Here is a 23,104-nt window from a genome sequence, read left to right on the forward strand (position 1 = left end):
TCAAGCCTGGCCTCGGGCCGGGCTTGGGGAGTAGAAGAACTCCCAGAACCCCATCAACCAGGAAAGTGTAAGGTAAAGAAAATAGGCGAAGGCTGCAAGTTCACAAGGCAAGACAAGAAATATGAGTTAGAATTAAATATATGAATATAGCAAATAACATCAACGGTGCACTAGGAGAACCACAGCAGAAGTAGTATGTCCAACTGTCAGCAATTGTGCTCAAAATAAGACTGGAATAAGCTGTCAATTAAGAATAGTCAAAATTAAACAAAAAATTGTGTAATAAACCAATACTACAAAATTGCAAAGTTAATACAGCACAAAGCTTAGGCTGGAAAGGCCAATGTCGCATGATAATTGCGCTCATAATAAAGAAACTGGACATTAACCGTAATGATATGACAGTATTAACAATACCACGTAAAATTTAGCAGCACTGGAGACTGTCATTAAATTATAAATCCAAGACGTGAAACATTGAATTTGTTAAATAATAAATTTAAAACATCGCCGAACAGGTCCAAACGGGAAATGACAAGAGTAAGGTCAAGCACAACATAGAAATCACTGTATAAATATAAATAAGGAAACGTCCCACACTGGGGCCGGGAAACCTTAACCTTAACATTAAACCAACATTAACGTAGCATGTATAACACAAACACCAATGGCAAAAAGCGGCAAAATAAGGGATTAATATAAACAACCGTTGCCAAATGTAAACTGCAAAATCCTGCCCCGGAACATCAGCAGCTGTACACCGCAGCTGGAACACCTGCAGCTGGACATTGGCAACTGGAGCATCAACATCTACTGAAGATAAATAAATAGCGGCAACAGGCTACCAGGGAAATCTTCAGTGGTAAGTAGAAGTCCAACTACAAGACTATTAGGGGCCATTAGAACCTGGGAGCTAGCGTTAAGGGAACGCCGGGAACGAACTGAAGCTAAAGCTGAAGCTTTCCCTTGCCAAAAGGGGCGAGAATATCAGCAGCTAGCACGTCAGCAGCTGGAATAACAACGCTGTAACAGCAACAGCTGTAACATCGATGGCTGGGACAGCGACAGCTAGAACGTCAGCAGCCGGCACCTCAGCAGCTGCTGAAGATACAAAATTAGCGGCAACAGGCCAACGAGGAAACTGCCGTAGTAAGGAAAGGCAACTGCAAAACAATTTATGCTCAAAATAAGGCTGGAATATAACTCGTTAGAGAACAGGATGAATACATGAAGCTGAAAATAAAATGCAATCAAATACAATAAACTGAAAAGGAGTGATAATAATAGGCACGACAGCAGGAACGCTTCAGCTGGAACCCCGCCTGCTGGAACTTCAGGGGCTGGAATGTCAGCAGCTGGAACAGGAGCAGGAACGTCCACGGCAGGAACCTCGATAGCTGGAACGCAGTAGCATGGACGTTAACAGTTGGTACCGCATCAACTGGAACATCAGGAACAACTTCAGCCGGAGCATGGCAGACGAAACGTCTGGATAAACCAGTAGCCTGGGAGGCCGCAGTTTCTTCCGGACACACAGGGAACTGGTGGCCCAGCCAAGGGCGTAGGAACCGAAGTTGGCCTAGGCAAGGGCATAGAACTGAAGGGGCCCCAGCCTGCTGGGGCATAATCGGCAGTGGCCCCGTCCTGGGGCGTAACAACTGAAGTGGCCCTACCCTGGTTCATAATATACAAAACTGGCCCCGTCCTGGGCATAGAACTGAAGTGGCCTCGACCTGGGCCACGTTAAACTGAAGTGGCCCCACCCTGGACCACAGTAAACTGAAGTGGCCCCAGCCTGGGGCATATAAACTGAAGTGGTCCCAGCCAGTGGCAGAACTGAAGCGTGGGGCATAAAATGGGAGTGGCCCTGCCCTGGGTCATAATAAACTGAAGTGGCCCTGTCCTGGGGCATAAGAAACTGAAGTGGCCCCAGCCTGGGGCATAGGAACCGAAGTGTCCCTAGCCTGGGCATAAAAACTGAAGGGGCACCAGCCTGGGGCATAAAAACTGAAGTGGCCCCAGCCTGGGGCATAAGAACTGAAGTGGCCGCAGCCTGGGCATAATAAACTGAAGTGGCCCCGTCCAAAGTAGCGCCAAGGGGGCCCCGAGGGGCACCTTGAAAGGAGTGCCAGCACCCTGAAGCCGCCGAGGGAGAGGCGGGCCAGGGCCCAAAGGGCCCACCCCATAAGACTTGAAAGTCACGAGGGCCCGGGCCACGTGTGTGGCACCACCAGACAGAGCGTTGCCAACCCGCCGGCGGGAGAAAGCCAAACACAGGCGTGCCACAGGGGCGCGCGCTAGGGTGCCACGGAGGGCAAGGAAGGACCTCACGGCTTGGCGCCCAAGTGAGAAGCAGCTAGGCCCTCTGGCCCGGCAAGGGAGGAAGCTAGCTAAAGCGGCACGACGTGTACCACTAGGGACACGCCAGACACTGGGGCAGTGTCTGGCGTGTCCCGACTTGAGATGACATACTCTCCAACACTATATCTGCGATTGCCCTGTTATTAGTGACTTCATACCAAATGGTGTGAGGTACTTTGAGCTCTGTAATTACTACATCCACTCAGGAATATTGGAAGATTTTCTTGTGCTGCACCCAGATTTTGCCAGTGGAGGCTAATAGATCAGCCTTAAGTATTTTGTTCTCTCCTGATTCCATGTATGACTGGCCGTCCTGTGAGGTGGGGATGTTGGATGAGCTTGTAGCTGGTTTTTGATCTATATTGTGTGGTCCTTCATACAGAATAGGGAAGCAGCACATTGCTGTATATACCTAAGCATGTTAAAAAAAATACATTGTTTGAGAGGAGTCTTGTAGAAACTGGCAAGAGTAGCTATGATATAATGTTCCCATGATTCAATGCTTACCTCTTGTGAAAATCATGAAATTGTTGTTTAGTTAGAGTTGATTTGTTTTCTGGGGGGAGCCCCGTCGGCTCCCCGGAGCTATACCAGGCTGATATGCTAATGTCAGACTTTGGCATTACCCATGTATGCCTATCCATCCTGTGAGATGGGAGTATTAGATGAACTTATAGCTAGTTTTTTATCTACACTGTAATCTTCCATATGAATAGGGGAGCAGCACATTGCTGTGTATACCTAAGCTTCGTAATAAAAAAATCAGTAATAAAGATTTTAAATTATAGTTTGTATTATTGCAAGTATTATCCTTATTAAATCATGTTAACCATGGATCATTAAGATCTCATGTTGATATGTAATAGTTATATTTCTTTTGAATCATTCATTAAATTGTGCATTATGTCTCAATTTTTCACTTCCTTGGGTATACTGTACAGTACAAAAAGATAGGATAAAAATAAACCAGTAACATTTCTTTCATTATATTTTTTATTTAAATAACTGCATCAATATTTTTACAGCTGACAGAATTTGTTTTACCACACAGGTGCATTGTTTGTTAAAGAAAATTTGGTTTATTGTTACACAAAATGGTGCTACATAGCCTTCCCAGCTTGGTACCTTCTTTTAATACTTACTTATTGATTAATAAATAAATAATAAATAAATTTTATTCAGGAAAAGTACATACATAGTTGATTTACAAACATGATGTTGGATTTATAGACAGAGCAAGTACATACAATATCTAAAGCCACTAATACTCATAGCATTTCGGGCAAGGTGTGGGGGGAAAAAACACTTAAACTAAAACTATAGTAATTGGAATTAGGTATAAATTGTGTTGAAAGAAGGAATAAAAAATAAAGAAAAGGGGGGGGAACATAGTAGAAATCAGCAATTGTACACGTTGGTGAACAAACAGCATTGTTTAAAAAATAGCAAGACATGGGTTCACATTTAGGGGGTAAGGTAAGTTACATGGAGTTAATTAGGTAGTACTTGGTTTTACTCCTAAATTGGTTGAGAGAGGTACAGCCATTGACATGATTCGGGAGGTCATTCCACATTCTGGGTCCCTTGATTTGTAGAGCACTTCTAGTTTGGTTACACACAGCCAAATTGTGTAACAGGAAGAGGTCTTGGACACAAATTTGTTCCATGCTAAATGTAAAGGAATCAGCTGAGTATTCCTCAAATAAAATAAGCTGCCTCAGCTTATAAGGTAAATAAAATAAGCATTCCTCAAATAAGTAGCTGCCTCACCTCACTGCCTTACTGCTACATAGCCTTCCCGGCATGGTACCTTCTTTTGATAATTACTTGTTCCACACCCAAGTTGTGTAACAGGAAGAGGTCTTGGACCCCTACTTCCTTCTCTCTTTTTTAATAGTCCATATAGTCATAATTATAGCTTTAGGTTTCAATGAGAAAAGTTTTGAAGTTTTTACCTTTCTCCTTACCTAACATCATTTCTGCAGCATATTTTTATTTTGTCGCACCCAGATTTAATTTCAAAATAAAACCAAACAAAATAAATTAAAAATAGGGGGTGTACCTTAGCTATACATATCCATCTATACTTATTACTAGGTGAACTTGGTGATAGTAAATGCTCCCATCAGGCAGGGTTCATCACCTTTTCTCATATTTCATGTTCATCAGTGTTTATTTACTTAAGCCTCAAACCGCGCATATCATGTATAAATGATATTATTGACAAAACTGAAACCGCGCACATCATTTATATATGATTTTGTGTCTAGCGCTCTAATTTAAACGCCCCGCCTGGGATAGGGGCAGCTATAGTACAGCCACGACCGATAGTTGCCAGATGCCACCTAGAAAAAAAATCCAGGCCAACATTCTTGGGTGTTACAGCGTCAGTATTGAGCAAGCCACCAAAGCTGGCGCACGCAGCACGAGCTCACAGCACCGCTGTTCAGCTTGTGACCACAGCATCGCCTACAAATACCATAATATAAATGATACTGCTATTATTTAGCAGTGATAGTATTACTGAAGCCCCCTGACTGTGATAAAACTGACCAGGATTCTGATAATAGCAGGATTGTGGTGATATTTAGCGCTGTGCTCCATGGAGGGAGGAGTAAGGCTGTGGGAGGGAGGGTTGTGGCGTCGTCTTCTGACTGTGTGTCGCCACCATTTATTGACTGCACTCACCATACCAGCTTAGTGGTTCGCCAGGGTGAACACAAATGTAGATACTTATATATAACGTGTGTACAGTGTGAGATAACAGCGAGAGGAGTAGGTTGGGAGCCGCCATTTTGGTGAGGGAGGAGCGTCGTCTGCACGACTTGGCATGGTGTTTACGGATGGCCACTATGGTCTTTGGGCACCATACCAGCTTATTTGTTCAGGTATAGTGAATAAAACAGGTAGATACTTATATATAATGTGTGTATATAGCGTAATAACACCACAAACAATATTGTTGGATGACAAATATTAGTGCGTCTGGCCTTGAGGGCGGCCGCCGATCAGCTGACTGTGTGAGTAGCTACGTCTTATGGCCTTCACTCACCATACAAGCTTAGATGTACAGTTATGGTGAACAAAACATGTAAATACGTATATATAACATCTGTGTATAGTGAATAAATACAAAAGAGTATTGTGGGAGGTGAATGAGGGTAAGTGAGGTGGTGTTGAGGGAGGGAGTGGCAGTGAGTGAGTGCCTCGCTGGTGTTTGGTGTTTCACTCCTCGTTGCTTTTTGACTCACAAGACCAACTTAGTAGTTCGTTATGGTGTACAAAACATGCAAATACTTATATATAACCTGTGTATATAGTGTAACAACAGCAAAACTATTTGTTTATTGTTTTATGAACATAATAATTGAAACACTAATATGCACACCATAATTTTGAGTACAGCGATGGTTCACACATTTTATAATATAAATATACCACAATTCACTGTATGGAATAATATTACTGCAAAAAAACTAAGAAAAAATCAATCAGAGACATTGAAATAATTAGGTAATAATATAATTGTGGCAACTGCCGTCTGACAGCTCGGGCGGAGTAGACCTCGTCTGGCGAAGGCTCTGCCAACGCCCCTTTTCTGGGGGGAGCCCCGTCGGTTCCCTGGAGCTTTACCGGCTGATATGCTAATGTCAGACTTTGGCATCAGTCATGTGTATGGAGTTCTAGGGCCTACCGGGGACCACAGCCAGAACCTGGTCCCCTCAGAGAGGCAAGGGGAGCAATGGCCTATAGAAACCCCCGTGTGGTTGGAAGCATTCTATGTCTGCCATCGACCGGGTCAAGCATCCAGAAAGGTAAGCATTCCAAAACAAACCCCTATTCTGGTGAAAATTGCTACCTAAGCCGAACTAGTGGATAGAACTCTTCAACAGAAAACAAGGAAAATAGTATGACGTCATACGTCACCGCGCTGCTGTCTGCGCAGCTCCCCCCTCCCCGGGAGGGGGAAGAGGGAGCCCCAGACCTCCCACGCCGGCTATCCACCCATCAGTTCTTCGGCTGATGCTATAGGCAATGGTTATGTGCTCCGGCTCCAGTGGTTGTTTCAGCACTGTACCTAGAGTGTGGTGTCTGTTTTCTAGGTGGTGCGTGAGCCGGGAGTGATTCTTCAGTACTCAGGCTGCATGCGCCTAGGGATCCCTTCCCTAGGTGCCTTGTAAGTATTGCCCTTGGGGCTTGGGGCCACCTTCCACAAGTTCCTTGGGTCCTGCCCCTGCTTGGCCGTTTACTGCTTGGTTTTCGGCCGCTCTTTGTGTGCTCGGGTGTTCTGTCTCCCTTGTTCGCCTTAGAGTAAGGGGCAGTGTTTGCACTGGTGGGGCGCGGGGTACTGTGCAGCTTGTCTTTACCAATCATAGTGGCCGGCTCTGTTCCGCTTGGGTACGCTGTCCTCTTGCGGGGTTTTCTTTTTCTTTTTGTTTATCTACCTGGTGGGGGGGTCTGCCTTCGTTCTTGCCTCTTGTGTCCCTTGTGTTCTGAGTATTTTCTGGTGGTACCCCTGCTAGGTCCCCGTGAGTGTACACGTCCCGGGGGTTCAGCTCTTAGAAAGTTGTTTGGTAGCTTTGGGTGCGGGTTAGCAGTACCCTGCCTGGGATTACCTGAGCGCGAGTCCTCTTAAAGTAAACGCTCGGGACCCTGGGAAACCCCTGGGGGCGCGCGGGTCTGATGGATGTGACCCCAGAGTCCCCCCCTCGCTTCCAGCGAGTTTGAGGGTTGCTCTCACCTTTTGTCTCTGGGTGACTCTCTGTTTTGCCTCCGTCTGCTACCTGTGGGGTCGGTGACACCTTCGACCCGGAGTCCTGCGAGTTTGGTTGCTCGTTGTGGCTCGGTTACCCAGTTGTGCTAACAAAGCGGGTGCGGGCAGCAGGGGCAGCACTTGAGCCTTGGTGGTGGCAACGTTCTCGTAGTTTCCTCCCCGGGAGCCCCGGGGCTGCCCCGTTGTAGTTCGTTTTGGGACTTGGGGGTGTTGGTTGCTTCGGTTCCATCCACGCCCCCTTGTCTTTCCCCTGGTTCACCCTTCCTGCCTGCATCCGGTTTCTTACCGTCTGTAGGTTCGGGGCGGGGTTTTTGGTGGTGTTGAGACTCGGGCAGTCTCGGGGAATTCCCCTTCCGGAGTAGTGACGGGGGCATTTGGGCCTGTTCCTCCAGCCGTGTTGTATGAGTCTGCCAGTGGGCTCCCTTCCTTAGTGTTTTCACGGCTGCCCCGGTTTTCTGGTACGGCCGGGGCTTTGGGGGAACGGCTCGGCCCCGAGGCCTGTCATGTAGGTTCCCGGGGCTGGGGAGGGGCTGACTTGGGGGGCCTTGGCCCCGTTAGACCCCGTGGGGGTTTTTATCCCCCTCTAGGCGGGGCTTGTGGTTACGCGGAGTGGGGTCTTTCCTCCCCACTCGCCGTACGTGCTGTTGGACGTCAGCCCCTCCCCGGGCTCGGTTCCTTGGCCTTTGAGTCGGTTGGTTCCGTCCTGTGGGTGGATGTTTCCTCCCCCCCCCTTTTTGGGACGGTGTTTTTGTCATGTTTCCCCGTTCGATGGGGTTCTGCCTGACTTCTGATCTCGGGTGCGCCTGTGCCTTCGTGTGCCTTCGGGACTAGTGTTGGCTTCTGTGTTCTCGAGGGTACGAGAAGGTTTTTCGCTACTTCCCGCATTATGGGAACGTCTATCGGCTCCTCGTACTTGTCACCCGGTTGGGCTACTTGTCGCCCGGTTGGGCTACTTGTCGCCCGGTTGGGTTCCTTTTTTGGGCTCTTTGCTTCTTTGGCCAGTTTTATTGTTCCTGCTTCCTCTTTTGGCTCCTTTTCTTGTGCAGTAGTCCTTGCTGGCGCCTTCCCGCAGGGAGGGTGTGCGGTTCGGCCAGCGTGTTATGCGCATGCGCCGTGGAGTTTGTTTTGGTCTGGGCGGTGTTTCAGTGCTGGGGTTTTGCGCCCTTTTTGCTACAGTGCTTCGCCTCTCGTTCTCCCTGGCTGCGGTATGTGCCCCTTCGCGCTGGGGGTGTCCTGGTTCCCAGTTGTGGGGAGGACACCGCGGTTTTCCCTGTGTCATGGGTGTGGACCGCCTCCTTCGCCTCTCCCTGTTCTCCTGCGGGTCCGGCAGGGTCCGGCTCTGGCGTCTTCACCTGGCGGTGCTCCCAAGTTCTTCTGGGCACGGTTGAGTCGTGTCAAGTTCGTGCCACCATTCGCCAGGTGAGTTTCTGCGGTCTGGCGTCTTTTGGCCGGGCGCTGGATGCGGCGGTGTTTATATACCTGTCTTTATTTAGGTATATTTTTGTACGACTGAGACCGTTCGCACACCAGTGACTGTCCCTTTATCACCCCTTCCTGTCCCCCTCATGTGGATGTCCAACCCATGCTGGAGTCATTTAGGGGACCCTCCTTTTTTAATGTTGTGAGGTGTGGGGGTTGTAGGGTTGGTTCTGTACTCACCTGGTAAGGCTCCTGGCTGTGCTTGCAGGATTTGAGCTCTGGCTCTTGGGTCTCGCCTATCTGGTAGAACTTGCGGGATAGTACCAGTGGAGTGCAGTGGTGCTGTTGGCACTTTTGGGGAACACTGTACTGTCTCCACTCGATCATCCGGACTATATGGGAAGGACCCCCAGCCGGATTAGCACGTTTTTCGGATAATGGTACTTTTTCACCTACGAGTCCAAAACTAACCATTTCCAACTTTTTATACTACAAATAACAATTTGAATAGACATGCCACATATAATTATTAAATATTCAACTAGAAACCTCAACTTACCTTTTTGTTGTTCGTCTTCTTGATTGATGACACATCTTGAAGTTAATAATTCTTGACAATTTACGTAACTTATAGTAACACAACACTAAAATTAACACTTAAAATTACTGTACAGTTCATTAGGCAAAGTTAGTTCTCACTGTCTGCTGAGGATGCCTCACTGGTTGAAGGCACTTGGGTTGCGTGTGCCGCCTCACTTGTTGAAGGCGCTTGGGTTGCGTGTGCCGCCTCACTTGTTGAAGGTTTGATTTTCGTACCATATATGAATCAAGTGTTGCTTGCCTTCTGTGTTCACTGGCCAGTTGTATGATCAGCTCTTTTGTTCGCCTAAGGTACGGATACATGTTTCCAACCTCTGGATGAGCACAATTTGATGAAAAATTTATTAATCCGTCAACATACGTCATGAGTACACTGTATTTCGTGGTCATTGGTGTTGGTTCTTCACTGCCTTCTTCATCCTCTTCGTCCACCTCACCAGTAACAGACTGTAGAATCTCGTCTTCACTCATCACACCATATCCTGGATCATTGGCATCTTGTTCAAGCCAATCAACCACATCCTGTCTTTCTAAGTTTTCGCCGGCATTTCTAAACATTCCATGGATTTCATCTGTAAATCCTTCAAAATCCATTTCTTCATCCTCCTCATTTCTGACCGTAGACGTGAGAAGTTTTTTCCAGGAATTTTTCAAAGTCGATTCCTTTAATTCACTCCATACCTTGGCCCAGTTATAGACGGCTTCCTTGATTGTATAGTTCTTCAAATTCTGAAGGGTTTTTTTAGCCCTGTTATCCACACCGAGTTCAATATCTTCCGGAAGAGGCAAAACCACCAAAACTTCGTTTAGCATTTTTTTGGTGTACAACCTCTTCGTAGCACAGATAACTCCCTGATCCATAGGCTGAATGAGAGAGGTTGTGTTAGGAGGAAGTGCCATACACGTTATCTTGCCATCATGTGAGGTTAACTTGCCAATTCTGGGGTGGGCAGGCGCATTATCAAGCAACAGTAAAGCCCGAACTTTGCTTGGCCTTATTTTGAGTTTCTTAATTTGATAGGCACAAACTTCCCTGCAGAACACGTCATGAAACCAGGAAAGAAAGATCTCCTGTGTAAACCATGCATTTTTTGAGTTATAATATTTCACTGGCAGTCTGTCCATGCAATGTTGCAAGGCTCTTGGTTTCTTAGATTTGCCAACAATTGCACACGTGATTCTGTCTGTGCCGTCGGCATTCGCACACATCATGGCTGAGAGCCTGTCCTTGCAAACCTTACGTCCTGGCACACAACCCTCACTCCTCATTGCTAGAGTTTTTTTCTGGTAAACTCCTCCAATACAACCCAGTTTCATCTGCATTATAAATTTGATACGAATAAATATTATTTGCCACAATATATTCTCGTAATTTATGTTTAAATGGTTCTACACTGCTTTCATCTGCACTCAGTTTTTCACCAACAATTTTCCTCTTCACAATATTGTGCCTACCCTTGAACCTTACAACCCACCCTTCACTCGCTTCGAAATTCTTTATTCCAAGGCTTTCAGCAAATCTGCTTGCAGCATTTTGTATTTCTGGGCCGCGAATTGTCACGCCAGCTGTGCGGTGCTGAGCAAACCACTTGTACACAGCCTCATCCAACTGCACATGCGTCGAAGTTTTCATAGTTTTTCTACCACACCCTCTGCTAGTGCTTGCACCTTCACTTTCACAGGTTGAAATGAATTGCATAAGTTTCTCTTTTTGTTTCCTTATATCAGAAACAGTACTAGTGCCTATATTATATTCCTTGGCAACACTTGAGGTCGACCGGCCATGTTCACAAAGTTGTATAACACGTAGCTTGTCCTTAAGTGTTAGGACAACCTTCTTCCTCTTGCCACCTCCAGAACGATTCATGCTGCTACCAGACATAGTCTTGGCCAAAAATGTTCAAAGTTACTATGAAAATAAAAAAGTTATTTAAAAAAATATTTCACTAATGGGGCGGCACTGTGGTGTAACACGAGGCTAGAGAGCACATGGGTTGACCAGGCCTGGACGGGTCCAGTCGGGGCAGGGAGGAGGCACGTTACGTAGGCCGCCAGGAGGAAAAAAAATATATATTTTTGAAGGAAACTTCAGCCTGTGCAAATTGTTTTTAGGAAACTTGTATGGAATTTTTTATTACATAATTACTAGTATTTCTTTTGATTTTGGCTATGATGAATTGTTCTAAAATTGATAGTAATTACTGTACTGTAGTGTATAGGCCACTCTCCATCCCCCCCCCCTAATCCCCCCAGGTGGTCCCTCCCAATGCTCCCCTCTCTCCCGACACCACCCACCCACCCCACCCCCACCTACACCATGCGCCTCGAGTCTCGGGCAGACGGGATTAATACCGTATGGCCCGCCTCATGTTTTCATATACGGACAAAGGCACGATTATCCGGGCGACTGACCGGATAGTGTAATTTCTGCAGAAAATTAACCGGGCCCCAACATTTTATCCGACTAAACCTGCTTTAATCTGGTCCCTGTGGCTATTTTGGCCGGATATTGTGATAACTTTATCCGATCGCGATTTTGGCCGTATAAGGGCGTTTTCCGGATGTTTGAATCCCGGATAATCGCGGGGTTACAGTATTACCATCAGTGGTCTGTGCTTGTTACACGACCTACTTGCGAGCATAAGCCTTCTTGCTGGTTCGTCCGTGGACTTCCAGGGCGCACTGGCCTGTTTTCGTATGGCAGTTCCGGCCCGTCCTGGTTGTGGGGGTATGTGGGCCGGTGGACTGCTCCTAGCAGCTGCCTGGTGGGCCATCCTCTGGCCGGTCTGGCCTGACCTTGGGCCGGGCTTCAGGTGTAAAAGAGCTCCCAGTACCTCATCCAGCAGGTATCGAGCGGGGTTTCTCCGCCGTCGGTCGCCTGGTGCAGGTTTCTGGGCCTGCAGGGTTTTGTCGTGTCTCCGTTGGCCCTGTCTGGGGTCTGCCTGCTCCGTTCTCTGCCTTTGCAGAGGGGAGTTGCTATTTACATGTTGCATGTTGCGGTGGTGCCTGTTGCTGCTGCTGCACGTGTGCATTGGTACCGTGTTTCACGGTGGCGTGTCCTTGTTCCTGTGTCCGGTTGTGGAGTGGCACTTTGCTGCCGTTTTGTGCCTGGGGATTGCGTGGGGTTTTTGTCCCTGCCTGATTGTCCACCCCTGGTTGTTCTCCTGGGGTTTTTTGTGCTTCTGCTCTTTCTTCCTGCCTCCTCTGCAGCAGGGATGTTCTGCGTGTGTTCTTAGGCGTTGGTCAGCCTGTGTCCTGTGATGTGCTTCTTTGTCTCGGTCTATTGCAGTTGTTCGTGCCCCTTGGTTCAGGTCCTGTTCTGGCGGCGACCCTTGGGGGGGGGGTCTTGCGATGTCTCGCGTCGGGCCTGTCGTTTCTGAACTCCTGGCGGGCTTGCATGCTTTGGGGAGTTTTTCTGTTCGGCAGACGTTCCATCTCCTTGTGCCGCCTGGGTTTCGGTGGTCGCGTCCGAGATCTTCTCACGGCTCCGCCTTTTCCTGGGCTCGGGGGGGCCTTGTCGGGGCTGCTTATGTTCTGCCTCGTGGTCTCGCCTCCGGTTGGTGGTCGGGTGGCTTCGTGGTAGGTGTCCCACCTGCGTGCTTCTCTTGGCGGCAGTATGGGGTATTTTGGCGGTCCTTCCTTTTCCTGTCCCTTCTTAGGTGGTTACTCTTGTTAGCTTGGTTTACTCTCGGCTTGGTTTTCTAGTGGGGGTTGGGGGCCGTCGTCTTGCCACATACTGTCGCCTCTTTTCGTGCGGCGCAGGCGGAGCCGCTTCAGCTTGCTTTCGGTCTTGGTGTTGCTTCTGCACCATTAGTCAGCTGTCTTGTGCGTCGTTTCACCTCCGGCCTGTTCGTGCGCCGCTTGCACCATCCTGGTCTCTGGTCAGCGTGCTCTGTCTTCTCCTCGGTTGGTAGTGCCCCTTCGGTTCCGGTGTGTTTTTTCGTCGGCTCTTTCCTTTGGGCCCTTGCCTCTGGGGGTCGAGTCGCTGAGTTTTCTTGCTCCTTCGGTTTTAGCGTTTTGGTTGTTTGATGGCAGCAGTCTCCATCTTTTCTGGCGCGGGGTGGGGCTGCTGCATTCTGGAGGGGTCCAGGGTTTGTTGGTGCTTCGTTGGATAGGCCGGGGGTGTGTCGTTTTTGTGTTCAGTGGCGGCCCTCCGCTGTTGTTTGCGTGCCACGGCGTTTGGGTCCGGAGCGCGTTTTGCGTTGATCCGGTTCTGTTCTTCCCGGTTCGCGGGTGATAGTGTCCCGGGTGGTCAGCCGTGTTCTTGCGGCTAAGCTGCCTGTGTTCTTCCCTCATGCCTGTGGCGTTCGTGGCTTCGCTGCTCTCACTGCCGTCTGGGCGACGTGGCCTTGCAGTCTTTCGGGCATGGATTTTTGGTGTTCGTGCAGGGGCCTTGCTGCTCGTGGTTCTCGTGTTGTTCCCGGGATTTTCGGGGCTGTGGCGCCTTGGGTTGCCGTTTGCTGCCGGTTGTCTCGCCTCCTTGGGGGGTGCGTGGTGTCCGCCTCCCGGTTTTGTCCCTTTCGACCTTCCTCTGTGGGGAGTTAGCTCCGGGGAGCCGACGGGGCTCCCCCCAGAAAACCAGCGTTGAATGTAATGAAACGCCATTTTCTGGGTGAGACCCGGAGGCTCCCCGGCAACCCTCCCTCCATCCGGTCGGCGTTTTTCGCATGTTTTGACATCCAGCCTCAGAACTGATGGGTGGATAGCCGGCGTGGGAGGTCTGGGGCTCCCCCTTCCCCCTCCCGGGGAGGGGGGAGCTGCGCAGATAGCGGCGCGGTGACGTATGATGTTATACTAGTTTCCTTGTTTTCTGTTGAGTTCTATCCACTAGTTCGGCTTAGGTAGCAATTTTCACCAGAATAGGGGTTTGTTTTGGAATGCTTACCTTTCTGGATGCTTGACCCGGTCGATGGCAGACATACACGGGGGTTTCTATAGGCCATTGCTCCCCTTGCCTCTCTGAGGGGACCAGGTTCTGGCTGTGGTCCCCGGTAGGCCCTAGAACTCCATACACATGACTGATGCCAAAGTCTGACATTAGCATATCAGCTGGTAAAGCTCCGGGGAGCCTCCGGGTCTCGCCCAGAAAATGGCGTTTCATTACATTCAACGCTGGTTTTTTGCCACACTTCCCTACCCTATTGCGGCTAAAATATGCCACCTACGATTTTTTTGTTATTTTTTCCGTGATCAGGGTACAAAAATGAACACTTCTATAAGACGAAAGAATTTTTTGGAATTTTTTTTTTGTTGCGCCTGTGGGTGTGAATTCCATTTGAGCCCCTAGCGGTTTGAGGGTTAATAACTATTGGTATAATATCTTTCTATTATAAAACTAATTCTATTATCATAATAGACATATTTACTATAAGTTTCAAGCAGAGAATGCATATATAACTAACACGAAGGACTCCACTTCACAAGATTCATCCACTAATAATCTTTTTGTTTACATTACAATCGATCCTCGTGTTGTGTAGTAGAGAAAAATTGACTTGTATCCAGTTTACGTATAGTTACGAGTGGTCGACTTAGCTGACGGAGCAAACTTACGAAGGTTTTCCTTCTTAGTGTACCTGCCTGAATACCGACGTAGCTGCCACGAAGGCGCTAAGAAGGAAAAACATATGTAAGTTCCTTTGTGAATCTGGCCCCTGGATGGGTTCCCCATCTGACTTGTTGGTTCTCCGGGGGTCCTGGGTGAGTTCCTCCCGGAGGGGTCGTGCCAGGGCCCGTGGTTCTGCTCGTCGAGATGGGCCACAGGTGCCACTTTCAGAGCCGATGCTACCTTTGGTCCCGTCTGCACCTGGTAGGCGCGGTGCTCACTCTGTGCGCAGGTCGGGTTCTCGTAAGGAGCGTCGGCCCTTTCGTGGTTCGCCCCATTGAAGGGGCGATGGGGTGGGAGGCTTGCTCTGTTCACTCACGCCTGGTCTCTCAATTTGTGGGCTTTTTGGGTCGTTTCTTGCGGCCTTCAGTGGCATTGGGTGGCTCCTCCTCCTTTGGGGGGGGGAGGTTCGGGGCTGGCAAGGCAGGCCTCTTCTCCTGCGCTCTGTCAGACTGTTTCAGTCAGACTATCCAGACAATTTCTTTATGCGGGGTATTCAAACCCCTGTAAATATAACTGATATCAACACGAGCGCACTAAATTTTGAAAGAGAAATTGAAAATATGCCCATGTACTCGGCCCCAGGTCCAGACTCATGGAATTCAATATTTATAAAGAAATGCAAAGTGCCGGTAGCACAGGCACTCAGTATAGTGTGGAGGAAGAGCTTGGACACAGGGGAGATACCAGATGCACTTAAAGTAGCAGACATAGCCCCTCTACACAAGGGAGGGAGCAAAGCATTGGCAAAGAATTATAGACCAGTTGCACTAATATCACACATAATAAAAGTATTTGAGAGAGTGATTAGGAGTCAGGTCACCAATTTCATGGAGACCAATGACCTTCACAACCCAGGCCAACATGGATTTCGAGCGGGAAGATCGTACCTCTCACACCTACTTGAGCACTACGACAAAGTCACTGAGGCATTAGAGGAAAAACAGAATGCTGATGTGATATACACGGACTTGGCAAAGGCTTTCGATAAATGTGACCATGGCGTGATAGCACACAAAATGAAGTCAATGGGAATAACCGGTAAAGTAGGATGCTGGATACTCAGTTTTCTGTCAAACAGGACTCGGCGAGTAACGGTCAACCATATAAAATCTAGTTCAAGTGCAGTTAAAAGCTCTGTACCTCAGGGTACAGTCCTTGCACCGCTGCTTTTCCTTATTCTCATATCAGATATAGACAAAAATACAAGTCACAGCTTCGAATCATCCTTTGCAGATGACACAAAAATCAGTATGAAAATTACCTCGGCTGAAGACAATGAAAAACTTCAAGCTGATATTAATAAAGTTTTTGACTGGGCATCAGAAAATAACATGATGTTTAACAGTGATAAATTCCAGGTACTCAGGTACGGTAAAAATGAGGACCTTAAACATAATACAGGGTATAAAACACAATCAAATGTACTCATAGTAGGAAAACAACATGTAAAGGATTTGGGAATAATGATGTCTGACGACCTAATGTTTAGGGAGCATAACCAAGCAAATATTGCTACAGCCAGGAAAATGATAGGATGTATTACGAGAACTTTCAAATCCAGGGATCCCATCACAATGGTTGTACTCTTTAAGTCACTTGTGTTGTCCCGTCTTGAGTACTGCTCAGTACTCACTTCCCCATTCAGAGCAGGAGAGATTGCTGAAATTGAGGGAATACAGAGAACATATACGGCACGCATAGACGTGATAAAGCACCTAAATTATTGGGATCGTCTCAAAGCCCTCCAAATGTACTCACTAGAAAGGAGATGAGAGAGATATCAAATAATATACACCTAGAAGATACTGGAGGGCCAAGTACCAAATCTACACAGTAAAATAACAACGTACTGGAGTGAATGATATGGAAGAAAATGCAGAATAGAACCAGTGAGAAGCAGAGGTGCCATAGGCACAATCAGAGAACACTGTATAAATATCAGAGGTCCACGATTATTCAACACCCTCCCAGCGACCATAAGAAATATTGCCGGAACAACCGTGGACATCTTCAAGAGGAAACTAGATTTATTCCTCCAAGGAGTGCCGGACCAACCGGGCTGTGGTGGGTATGTGGGCCTGCGTGCCGCTCCAAGCAACAGCCTGGTGGACCAAACTCTCACAAGTCAAGCCTGGCCTCGGGCTGGGCTTGGGGAGTAGAAGAACTCCCAGAACCCCCATCAACCTGGTATCAACCAGGTAACTGTGGACCAACGGTTCATTCTGGACTTGTCCTGTCTGAACCCCTGGTTTTTTTGCCCCTCCTTTTGAATGATCACTCTGTCCCCAGGTCTGGCTTCTGTTGGAGCCAGGCGCTTGGTTGGTGTACCTGAACCTCAAGAACGCGTATTGGTATGCCCCGATTCATCTGGGGTACAGGGACTGGCTCAGTTTTGTTTTGGGGCGTCAGGGTTACCACTTTCGTTGTCACCCTTTCGGGTTGAACCTGGCACCTCGCATGTTCACACGCCTTATCCGGGTTGTAGTGGCCTGTCTGTGTCTGTTAGGTGTTCGGGTGTTGACTTACCTCGACGACTGGCTGGTTTGGGCTCCCTTTCGGTCCGTGTGTCTGCGCGCCAGGGGTTTGGGTTCCCAGCTAGCCGGGTTCGGGTTTCTGGTGAACTGGCGAAAGTCCCATCTCGTTTCCCTCCTAGGTTCGGACCTGGCTGGGTCTTGTGTGGGACTCTCGGACCGCTTCCTTGTCTCTTCCTCCGGAGTCTCTCCTTTGGCTGCGGTCCCGCATGCTCTAGTTTCTGGGGGGGGGGGCTCCTGGGTTACCAGGCGGTTGCTCGACGGTCTGTGCGGGAACCTAAACTTTGCAATGATGGTCTACCCGCCGGGTCGGGTCTGGCTTCGTCAGCTGTTCTGGTTCATTCGGGGATGTCCCTTCTGCCTCTCGCGATCGCTGGGTTTGACCCCCGGGGGGGCCTTGCGTCGGCTGCTTCATCGCTGGCTTCCTCTTCGTTTTTTTCGGGGTTCGGTGCCTTGGCACCCACCTGAGCCCCTCGCTCGACGTGTTCACGGATGCATCGTCTCTCGGCTGGGAGATTAGGTGGTGGCCTAGTGAGCACTTTGTGACCAGTGCTCACCAGGCCACCCAGGGGTGGTGGGGTCCGTCCTTCTGTCGGGCCCACAGCATGGTGCGGGAGTTCGCTGCAGTGTAGTTTGTGCTTCAGAGGGTTCGGGTTGCCTGCGGAGCGACGATTCGGCTTCATTTGGACTGCTCCCCGGTGGTCCTTTGTCTGAACCGAGGGGTTTCAATGCAGTCTTTGGCTCCTTGGGGTTGGTCACTTTGGATGACTCATCTGCTGAGTTCTTGGGATTTGGCTCTCCTGGCGGTTCACGTCTGGGGGGTGTTCATCGTCCTGGCGGATGGCCTGTCCATGGAATGGATGGTTAATGCTGGCTCATTCAGTTAGCTCTGCCTGACGTTCAGGCACCTGGAGGTGGACCTCTTCGCGTCGGCGTGGTCGAGGCTTCTTCCGGTATATGTGGTGCCCTTCCCTGACTGCGAGGCTGTTGGAATCGACGCCTTCCGGCAGGACTGGTTGAGGTGGGGGTTCCTGTACCTCTTCCCCCCCCCCCCATCCCCGGTTCAGCTGTTACTCCAGGTCCTGGCTTGCTTGGAGACTTACCAAGGGTGGGTAGTCCTCTTGGCCCTGTGGTGGCTGCCCCAGCAGTGGTTTCAGGCGCTGCTTGCCCGGTGTTCGAACCCGGAGGTTTTCCGCGGCACCACCTCTTTCAGAATATCGGCCCGGTTCGTTACGAGACTGGTTCACTCTTCTCTTTGAGTCTTCGCATTTGGAATTTTTGACTCGAGTTTATCACCATCTGTATGGTGATCAGGTAGCTTCATTGATGGTGTCCCACCTGCAGGCTGTGTCTCGGCGGCAGTATGAAGTTTCTTGTCGGTCCTTCCATTTCTTTTTGACTCTTCGTCGTTTTACTTCGCTTTCGGTTCGGGTGGTGTTGTCCTTTCTCTCGTGGTTATTCCAGGACTATCATCTTATGCCAAATACTGTCGCCTCGTATCGTGTGGTGCTGGTGGAGCTGCTTCAGCTGGCTTTCGGTATAGATATTACTTCTGCACCGTTTTGTGCATTGTTTCACCTCCGGCCTGCTCATGCGCCGCCTGAGTCGTCCTAGTTTTTGGATTGAGTGCTCTCCTATCTCTCTTCTCCTCGGTTTGTTGTGGCTCTTTCGGTTCAGGATTGTTTTTCAAAGATTTTTGCTGTTGGCATTGGCCTCTGGGGGTAAGGTCGGAGAGCATCATGCTCTTCTCTGGCGCAGGGGTTTCTGCTCTTTCGGTCGTGGAAATAGGTTGTTCATCTGCACAACAGTCTCCTTCTTTTCTCCCAGAGCAGTCTCCTTCTTTTCTGGCAAAGAATGAGACTGCTGCTTTCTGGGGGATCCTTGGGTTGTTGATGCTTGGTTGGTCAGGCCGAGGCTGCATCATGTGTTGTGTCCGTTTGCGGGCCACTGCCGTTGTTTGTGCCCCACGGCTTCTGTGTCCGTGGACGCGCTTTGGGTTGATCCGGTTTCCCTTCTTTCCTGTTCGCAGATACAGGTCTCTTAGGTCGTCCGCAGGGTTATTAAGTCTAGCCAGCCTGCAGTCTATTTCTGTGCCCATGACGTTCGTAAGTTTGCTGCTCTTGCTGCCGTCTTTGGTAACATGTCCGGGGCTGACATTCGGGCACGGGTTTTTTGGCGGTCGAACAGGGTCCTGACGCTGGGTTCGGCCAATTTCCTATTTGGGTTTTTCAGGGTTCAGTGTCTTGCGGCCTACCAGAGCCCTGTCTCGATGTGTTCACGGATGCGTCATCTCTTTGCTCGGGTTTTGTGACCAGTGCTCACCAGCCCAGCCAGGGGCGGTGGGGTCTATACTTCCGTCGGGCCCACAGCACAGTGTGGGGGTTTGAAGCAGTGTGGATGCTGCTTCAGGGGGTTCGGGTCACTCATGGATCAACGATTTTGCTCTATTCGAACTGCTCCCTGGTGGTTCATTGCCTGAACCGAGCGGGTTCGATGCGGTTCTTGGCTCTTCGGTGCTGGTCTCTTCGGGTGACTTGTCTGCTGAATTCTTGGGGTTTGGCTCTCCTAGCCATTCACTTTCAGGGGGTGTCCAACGTCCTGGCAGATGGCCTGTCTCGGTTTATTCCCCAGTCCATGCCAACTCCTTCAATTGGTTCTGCCGGATGTACGGGCTCCTGGATGTGGACCTCTTTGCGTCGGCTTGGTCGAGGTGTTTCCCTTTGTATGTGGCGCCTTTCCCCCAGATAACGAGGTATCAGCCTGTGTTTTGTGGCAATAGAGAGATAGAACTCTGTCAACATCAGAGGTCAGAGACTGCTCAACACGCTTCTACTACACATAAGGGTGTAGTAGCTGGCTGACCCCTCACAGTGTTAAAGAGAGAACTTTACAAACACCTCCAAAGGATACCTGATCAACCAGGCTGTGACTCATACGTCAGGGTGCGAACAGCCGAGACAGACAGCTGTCTCTGTCTCTCTTGCGTATGGTTGACCCGTCCAACAACAAGGAGGCCTGGTCGACGACTGGGCTGCGGGGTCGCTAAGCTCCGAAATTACCTCAAGGTAACCCCCTTACTGCGAGGCCATCGGGGTCGATGCCTTCAGGCAGGACTGGACAAGGTGGGGTTACCTGTACTTCTTCCCCCCAGTTCTGCTGTTGCTCTCGGTCCTTGCTCGCTTGGAGACTTACCAAGGAAGAGATGTCCTTTTGGCCCAATGGTGGCCAGCCTGGCCTTGGTTCAACCACCGTGCTGCGCCAACTTTATTGTGAAATTCCCCTGGTGCGCATGAAATCAAGTGTTCCCAAAAAATTATTTTTTCTTTTTAAAATAATAAATTCCCTTCCCTGAACACGTGTATATAAAAAATAATGTCAAATTCCACTTACTTTGGCTGTGAGGAGGTGGACAAGGTGCACTGTGACGTCATCATGGGCTGGTCGCTGGTGCGTGAGTCGCCCAGACACGGTCGCGCGGGTCATTCAAGACCCGCCAGTTGCCACAATTATATGTACAAATAATATTTCTATATATTTTCAATGCTTTCTAATGTTTTTCTCATATCGTATCAGATGTATATGTGTGTCCTGACAATGTATATAAAGTATAACGTCCATAATGTTCCATGGAACTGTGATACATGTGTCACTAAAGTGTCCTCAATAAAGGTTTATTGTTGCAATATTTCTGGTTTTACTTTCACTAATAATACATATACAGTTTCACACACTATTTACACAGTAAGACACACTATTACACTCTTAGTACTTAGCAAGTGAGTGATATTCAAAGAAGCAGTCCATGAGACACAGCGGGACTTTGCACTCGACACATATGGTACACACAGATTTTCGCTTCCTTGGTTTTCGTTCTGAATGCTTGCAAACAATGCACTCACGTATGCCTTTGACCTTAGGTCCTGTAGGTGGTAGGTAGGCAGGCTTGTGAATTGCAAAAGCCTCTTTACCAGCCAGTCGGTTGGAAACTAAATGCGCTCTGGTTGGGGCATGATAAACTGTTCTTGCGCTTTCTTCCTGGCCATACTTGGTGAGTACAGTAATTGCGACAGCAGAGCTTGACTAAACACTCGAATTGAAGGTTTTTTGCCTGTTTTCATCAAAAACATGTTGAAACAGTTGAGCACTGTTACGTCCACAAGATGAAAGAAAAATTTCCTGGTTCACTTTACAGTTTTGCGGACACACTCGACGGCACCAACCATCATGTCACATTTATCTACAAGTCTCATATTTATATTGTAGTCAATGATACAATCCGGCTTGAACAATGATCCATCACCTCGATACCTCACTTTGCCACTTTCAAGCATTTCACCAGTGTGAATAGTTGTCAACATATTGACTTCACATTTGTCTTTCCAACGAACTGCCAATATTTTGTTACATTTTCTAAGTTCACAATCACCTACACCAATATTATTTAAAAAAACTGCATTTTTTCCTATTTGTCTTTACAGTGCCACACACTCCCGTGTTATGTTCAAGCAAGAACTTTGTTAGCAAGGGTGCTCGTATAATAATTGTCAGTGTACAGAGTGTGCCCCTTGCTCAGCAATGGTTCCATTAGCGTCTTCACTACACTGCCAGAAAACCCGAGAGGATCATCTGAGGGTCTACATCTGTACCAGAATATGATATATTATCGATCACCATTCCGGTTTCACAGTCGCACAGTACAAAAAATTTAAGGCCAAAGTGATGCCGTTTCGATGGGATGTACAGTTTGAAGAGAAGACGTCCCTTGAAAAGAACAAGGGATTCATCAATGACAACATTCTGTCCAGGTACAAAGTAATCATGAAATTTCCCTTTGAGATCATTGAACACTTTTCGCACTCTCCAAAGTCGATAATTTCTATCAAAATTTTCAAGGTTTTCAAAATGTAGGCACCATAGTAGTAGCAGGAACCTGTCTCGTGACATGTATTTGTTGAACACAGGTGATGGAACAGCAGCTTCTTTGTTCCAATAATCCTGAATAACTTGCTTCTCCGAATGTTTTTGGAGCATAGAGCAAAGAACACATACAGCTCAGCCACAGTAGTGTCCTTCCAACGTATCATACGTGAAGCCTGTAATATTCCAGCTTCAATAAGTTGCCCTGCATATCTGTTGGTTTCGGCAACAAGATGTTGCATGAACTGCTCATCAAAATATGCACAAAAATAGTCCATTTCCGTCATGTCTTCACCTGTGTACGGGAACATGGGTGCAACCCCCACATCCCTATCATCAAATTGAGGTTTGTGTGGTACAAAAAATCACAATCCTCCCACACAAATTCAGCCGTTCTCCTTTTAGCACCTACATGAGCGACTCCTATGGGTGCGTTTTCTGGCACTAAATCTCCTTTGGGTAGGAGTTGCAGGTCTTCTACCTTGTCTACTAGTAGGGCGATCAGGGAAAGTAGATGTAGAGGCAACACTGTCGTCAGTGTCGTCGATAGGGGATACATGGCGGCACTTGGCAGGGCGACCTGCTGAGACAGCAGATCTGCATCTGGTAACACCGAGACGACGGGAGCTGCTAGCCCTTGCCTCATCTATGCTACTTGAATCAGAAGCAGTGTCACTAAACCCAGAAAATGACTCGATAGTATCACTTTCGTCAAAAATGGGAGATGGAGGTGGTGGTGGTGGGATTAATTCTGGCAAGGGCGATGACCTGTGATGCTTCACTGTGCGTGCCGCTCGCCCTGAACGATACGAGCTCACTGTATCATCTTCATCTGTATCTATTTCACTTCCACTAGACCCTTGAGTTATGTTTCTATCAATCCTTGGGTCATCA

The 23,104-nt window shown here is 48.5% G+C and overlaps 1 long non-coding RNA gene across 1 annotated transcript in view; it reads left to right on the top strand.

Moving 5' to 3' along the window:
- The window catches only part of LOC138363921 (uncharacterized), a 76,055-nt gene extending 53,373 nt beyond the window's left edge, over positions 1-22,682 (top strand). Inside the window, exon 4 of the long non-coding RNA XR_011228267.1 lies at positions 21,772-22,682. This is a non-coding gene — a long non-coding RNA (uncharacterized lncRNA). The remainder of the gene's footprint in view (positions 1-21,771) is intronic.
- The last annotated feature ends 422 nt before the right edge of the window (positions 22,683-23,104 follow it).

The sequence above is a fragment of the Procambarus clarkii genome, chromosome 12, assembly GCF_040958095.1.
Source record: "Procambarus clarkii isolate CNS0578487 chromosome 12, FALCON_Pclarkii_2.0, whole genome shotgun sequence".
Classification (NCBI taxonomy): Eukaryota; Metazoa; Arthropoda; class Malacostraca; order Decapoda; family Cambaridae; genus Procambarus; species Procambarus clarkii.